Source organism: Alexandromys fortis, unplaced genomic scaffold, assembly GCF_014885135.2.
Source record: "Alexandromys fortis isolate MF-2015 unplaced genomic scaffold, M_Fortis_MF-2015_v1.1 scaffold_6, whole genome shotgun sequence".
Lineage (NCBI taxonomy): Eukaryota > Metazoa > Chordata > Mammalia > Rodentia > Cricetidae > Alexandromys > Alexandromys fortis.
Genome location: NW_026067902.1, coordinates 11652203 through 11658378, shown reverse-complemented (window position 1 = coordinate 11658378; position 6176 = coordinate 11652203).

Here is a 6176-nt window from a genome sequence, read left to right as displayed (position 1 = left end):
TGTGCAACCTTCACGTCCAGTTTCGGAGGGCACATTTCCAGTTTCGAGCTCAGCTGCAGGCTGGGGGTTATAGGGGCAACTGAGAGACTTGGCAGGAGATCTGCGGGCCAGAGGAGGAAAGGGGGTAGCTCTTGGGGGCTGAGCCTGGGGGCTGGCTGATGGTGTTGGTGAGGGAACAAGTTGCAGTTGCATCCATGGTACAGACATGGCCAGGGGAGATGCCCGCAATTGAGGGATGGGGCAGACCTCCCCCATTCTGTGTCCTTTGATTCTTTTGACTGCCAAGTTGTTTGTGGGGTTTCCTCCTCCTGTACCACAATTTTACGTTTTATTTTTGCCTTTATTTTTAAGCAAGTATCATACTTTGTTAGCCGCCATTTCTATCACACTAATACTTGCCTTCGTGGTACATTTAACGACTTCTCCACCTCCAGCTCAGATTCTGAACTTGACACCCTCTAAGCCCCAGTTTCAACCCCAGCTGCCACTTCTGTGCAGGGTCGTGTGTGTGTGTGTGTGTGTGTGTGTGTGTGTGTGTGTGTGTGGTCCATCCCACTTTCTCTTCACACAGCCCTTTTCCCTTCCACTTCCTACAAGAAGTACATTTCTGGCTGTATTTTTCAAAAGCAAGACTATGCCCATCAATCAGCAGATCAGAGCAACTGCTTATGGGAAGGGACTGGAGTAGGAAGATCCTCTGCTTTAGTGTGAGCCTCCCAGACGGTCAGCTTTGGTGACTTGTGAGTGAGTGCCTCCACCAAGTCCCCAGGTCCTCAGGACCCCAGGTCAAGACCTCTAGACATGATGGGCTGGGAAACTGTCAGGACACCTGACAATAGGGGACTATGTCTTCCATCTGGGCAACCTTTTAGTCCTACTGGCTCCCGAGAGAGTGTCTCTTTCTCCTAAGGAGATTATAGTGGAGACAAGCCTAAGCAAGCTGGCCACAGAAAGCCACCACCAGCAGGCTATAAGATGACCCACTAGCAAATCCAGTTGAAGCTGGTTCGCAATTTCTAAGGGGTGTGTCCTGACCATAAATACCCACAAAGGCGCTCTTGACTGCACCCTGGCATTGAGGGCCTCTGGTTTGGTTTATTTCAAACCTTTGTTGCTAAGTTCTTCACACTTGAGCTAATGATGTAGGAGGAAAGTCTTGGTACGCTCAGGAAGGCTCAGCAGTTCCAACCCTGCCTCCCATAGGATAAAGAAGTTCTCTGAAAGAGTCCAGAAAGAGGATTAGGAGGAGATCATCTTGGCCAAGGTCAAAAAAACTTGCCTCCATCTTGGTGACCTCTCTTCTTACTTGATGCTTTTTGCTGATTCTTGACATCCAGACCAGACTCTTCCCAGATCCACTTAGCCTGCCCAAACCCTTAGCCCAACAGTGGCCCAATAATTGAAAACAAGTAAGCCCGAAGCCTCAGCTCTGTCTGAGCCCACCCACAGAGGAAGCACTAGAATGGCCCAGTTGGATAGAAAGCCCGCTGGCAGTGTGGAGAGGGAAGTCTTCACTTTGAAATGCTCATTTTATCTTTGCAAGACTTAGTGGCCTCTTTTGGAAACCAGGAATTTGAGAACATCTTTTTGAATTTGTTCCTTCCCAGCTGTGTGAAAAAAAATGCTACCTAGTCATGGGTAGGAAAAAGACAATTTAGAAAAATAATAGAAGAAAAAGATGATCTCATCTTTATCTAGATCCTGTTGGGACTTGGCTAGGATTGGGACAGATCAGAGATCTTGCACAGCATGGAGGATCCCAGGGTTGCAGGACCCTGGCTGGTCAGTGAAGACAGGCAGGGGTACAGAAGTGTAGGAAAGGACATGAGGACAGCACTGAACGAGCAGAAGGCAGAGTGCAGCAGGCCCTGGGTGCAAGACCTTGACAACTGTGCGCATGTGTGAGAATCACTCACCTTTCCTAGGGAAGACACGAACCTTTACTCACCCCAGATAGGGCACCAATAACAGACAGCATAACAGTCCCGCGCAAGGAGAATTCGGTGAGCAGAAGAGTAAGTGAGTAACCCCAAAAGTTCCACATCACCAAAATGTCCCACCCTTGCATAAATAGTGGTTTCCCCATAGCTGCGTAGATGGAATCCCTCTTTAAACTCTGAGTTGCAGGGTCCTCGCTAAGGTGGTAAGACTTACAGCTGGGGCTGAGTTGTCTTCTCAGAGGGAACGTCAGTTGGGGCCATCTTCCTTTCTCTTATGGTGTGGTGTGCCTCCATCATGAATGTGGTCCACCAAAGGAAAACAGGGACATGCAGAGAAGGAAGGATGGAACCCAAGTGTAGATTTCAGTTTCTGAAAGTGATTGTAAGGGACCTGTAGAAGTTGCTTTGTCATACTGTGAGTGAGGCTGTGGGACTGAGGCTGAGCTGGCTGGACCCAGAAAGAACTGACCCATGTAAGGGAGGAATTACAAGAAGTTGTCTATAGCCATATCACCCTGAATGTGCCCAATATTGTCTGATGGCAGAAGCTAAGCAGAGTCGGGCCAGGTTAGTTCTTGGATGGGAGAATTACATGAAAAAGGCATGTGGAGACATTCCTCCACACTGTCCTCTGAAATGACATGAAAAGTTGGAAGGGGGGGGGCGATGAGATGGAGGTGTGTGTTTGCTATGTGTTAAAGCTAAGAATACAAAAAGGAAAGAGATCTTAAATTAGATCTGTTGGGTTGGGGGGGGGGTCGTGCAAAGATGGGGACAGACCACCAAAGTCTAATAAACCAAAAGCAAACTTTATTCCAGAAACCAGAATCTAGGAAAAAGTAAAATAAATAAATAAATAAATAACATCTCCATGGGGCACAAAAAGCTTATCAGTTAGCTGAGACCACAGCCAGAGATGGATTTTGTTAGGCTTGTGGCCAAGGCCGGTTTCTGAACCCACCTTTTTACAGTAGGGGCACCAAGCATTAGGTCTGAACAAAGGAATTTTTACAATCTCAAGGTAAAACTCAGATACAGATCGCCTTACTTTACAATCTCCATTAAGGGAGTTTTTTCAGTTAAACTAGTGTTTGCATTTAATCTATTCTCTTCCCTGGTATTTTTAGGTGGTGTTTACTGAAGCCCTGTGCTCTCCTCTTCGATGCTGCCAGCATAGCAGGGATAATGCATAACCCAGAGGTTATGTATCTATCTCCTAAAAGTTGACTCAGCTCATATCCGTAGGCTAGCTCTCAGTTTGCGGAGAGATGCTTCGGCCTTGTAAATAGAGCTATGGGTTGTAAAGCGAAATAACCCACTGTTAATAGTTAATCCTCAAGCTGCTGAGAACGCTGCCGACAGTCTGTTCTCATTCTCCTAGACTTACAACTTTCCATTTCTTTATTTCTACATTCTTATTTTTGGAATCTGCATTTTTATATTCTTATCCTTGGACCCTTCAAGATCTGTGCTGAATAACCCGTCCTGCAGTCTGAAAACTTGAAGTCCATGGTGATAACCGTGAGGAGGGAGACAATGAGGTTATAGTGTGGAGGTGAGCATGAGAGGGGGTATGGGTGGGTACCCAGTTCCCCGAGCGAGGCCGGACTTGTATTCACTAGAGCAGAGGTTTTCTAGGCTGCACTTGGCTACTTGCTGATGATCCAGGTACTTCCTATTTATAAAAACCCAGGGCCATTGCTAGGGTTCTAGAAAGATACGGAAAATCACCTCTAATCAACAATTGGCTGCAGTACCCTCAAGCCTTCTGAGCGGCCCAACAAGCATCTCATATCTAGAGTGGTTTGCGGCTTTTGTCTAACTATGTTGTGGCCTAGGACAGAATTTCTCCAAAGCAGAAACCGAGACGTTAGAATGGTTATGTAGCATGAGTCAGAAGGAGGTCACCTCCTGCTTGTGTAGAGGTCGGGAGGGAACAGGTTTGGGGAGAGGGCCATGTTCAGGGAAATATCTGGGCAGCAGAAACTACCAACAAACAATAGCAGCTACAATTTGGTTTCAGGGTTTCGAGAAAGGTAAGTTCCAGTTTACTGATGGCGTCATAGGCTTAGAAGGGTTAGGCAGCTAGCTGTTTGCGTCCACACTGAGTGGTAGCTGTAGGTCTGACTGATACTCACCTGTAAAGCTTTAGGTACTTGATTAAGACCTCATCAATACTCACTCCCCAAAGACCATCCCGGCCTCCCAAATTCAGTCTAGGTTATCTCAGACATGACCCTGGGCGCTTGTTCCCTGAGGCATCCCAGCTCATCAATGGGGCTATGGACCTTTTATTTTCCATCTAGGAGCTCATGGAAGTTGGTAGGTCAACATGCCCACTATGGAGAGAGAAGCTGTTTGCTGGCCTGAGAGTAGATAGCTACCTTGGGTAGGCCCTCACTCCAAGGGATTTTATTTCTCTCCAGTTGCCCACAGCTACAGGTGTCCCTGCATAGCAGGAAGGCTGAGGGACCCTGCTGGGTCGATGGCTTAATGACTATCACAACGACCTGAGCTTTGCAGGTTAGGGGAGCTGATATTACAAAACCCTGTGGTCAGTAGACACTTAGCCGAGATGATGTTTCATGATATCCAGAGCCATTTTGTTTGGCGTCACCCTAGCACCAAGGCTCAGAGAGTGTGATAAGATGCCCAGGCTACACAGTGGGAAACTTGGCTTCTTGCATCTGGAAGGCTCTGTGACTATGGCTGCTGCACTAGATCCACAATTTGAAGACCGGAAGTGGTGGCTGGTTCTTAGAAGGTTTTCTTTGGAAGGATTTGGGGGATGCTGCATGGTCTGCGGCCCCCAAGGACAAAGGGCTTCAGCAGGTTGTTGTTGTTGTTTTTCCTTTGTCTATCCTCCTCAATACCCATGTTTTTCTAGCACCAGAGAGAGATGGTCCTCCAACACCGAGGAGACCATGAGCAGGCTCCTGAGGCAGCAGCTGGCGTTGTCTGGGTGACTCAGAATCAGCAGGGAGGGTGGAGTGAGTGGAGAAAAATCCCCGCTCTCTTGAAGAAGAGCATTCAAAAGGGACATGCCATGCAAGCTGACAGATACCCGACTGCATCCTTCTTTGGGCTGGGTCAGCACAGAGCACTTCCTGGTCACTGTAGAGTAAACCATGAAGGGTAGTGTCCGAATTAGTTCGGGCCTCACCTCCTGTTACTATCACATTGGGGATTAAGCTTCAACATGTACATGAAGGGAGGAGGAGACAAGCACTCAGATCATAGCAGACGGCACAGGTAGCACCCCAACCAGTCCTTCTAACATAAGGTTGAGTTGAGGGTAGCCTGCACAGGGAGAGCCTTATGTTTGAATATTCTGGAATCTCTGGGCCTGCCCTGAAGGTAGAAGAACAAACTAATACTGGCCCCACTCTCAATATCTCTTCAGTTCAAAATCTATTGGTGCTGCCCAATGAGAGTCCATGGAGCAAGGTAGACCTATGTCTTTTTAAGTTTGTTATGGGGTGCAGGACAAGTTATCAGTCAGACACACACAGTGTAGTAGTATTTAGTGTGGGGTTCGGAGAGCAGGGAGCCCCAAGAGTATCCATTAGCAGGGCCTAGCAGAGCCTAGGAAGGAAGTACCCTTTAGTTGGTAGGCGACAGCTTACCAAGTACGGGAAAGACCTTCTTCTTCACATGGGAGCCAAATGCCATAGGCCTCTGGCCATCTCTTGTGGATGGAACAGTGCCATACCTTATATTACAGGGCACAAAGCTCATGAGAGGAGATGGGGTGACATTGGGAGGGAGTAGGCAGAACACATCCAGCCACGGGAATCCCAGGCTTCATGGATCAGGAAGAAGCCCTAAGTTCTGGAAAACGGATGCTGCCAGAGGGGGTGAGCCCGTGAGGACTCACTGAATCAGGTGAGCCCTGGAGAAGGAGAAAGGACAGGGCGTGGTACCTAGAGAATGTGGAGGTAGAAAGACTTTAATCCTGTTAGCATCAGGAGACTTTAGGGCAGAGCAGGAAAGCACCCCGGCTGGGAGGAGAGGTCAGACACGTGCATGAGCGTCTCCACTATCTATTCAGCCCCAAGAGGAGAGGCTTCACTTCCTCCTCGCCTAGACAGATCCCATCCCCTCAGCCCATCCTCTCTGCTGGGCAGACAAAGTTGGTCAGCACCTCAAGAGTCTCACACCAAGTCTGGGCCTGTGGGTCCTAGGAATGCAGGCCAAGCAGGTCTGGGGCTGGACGGGCTGGGCTTGATCTTCTTG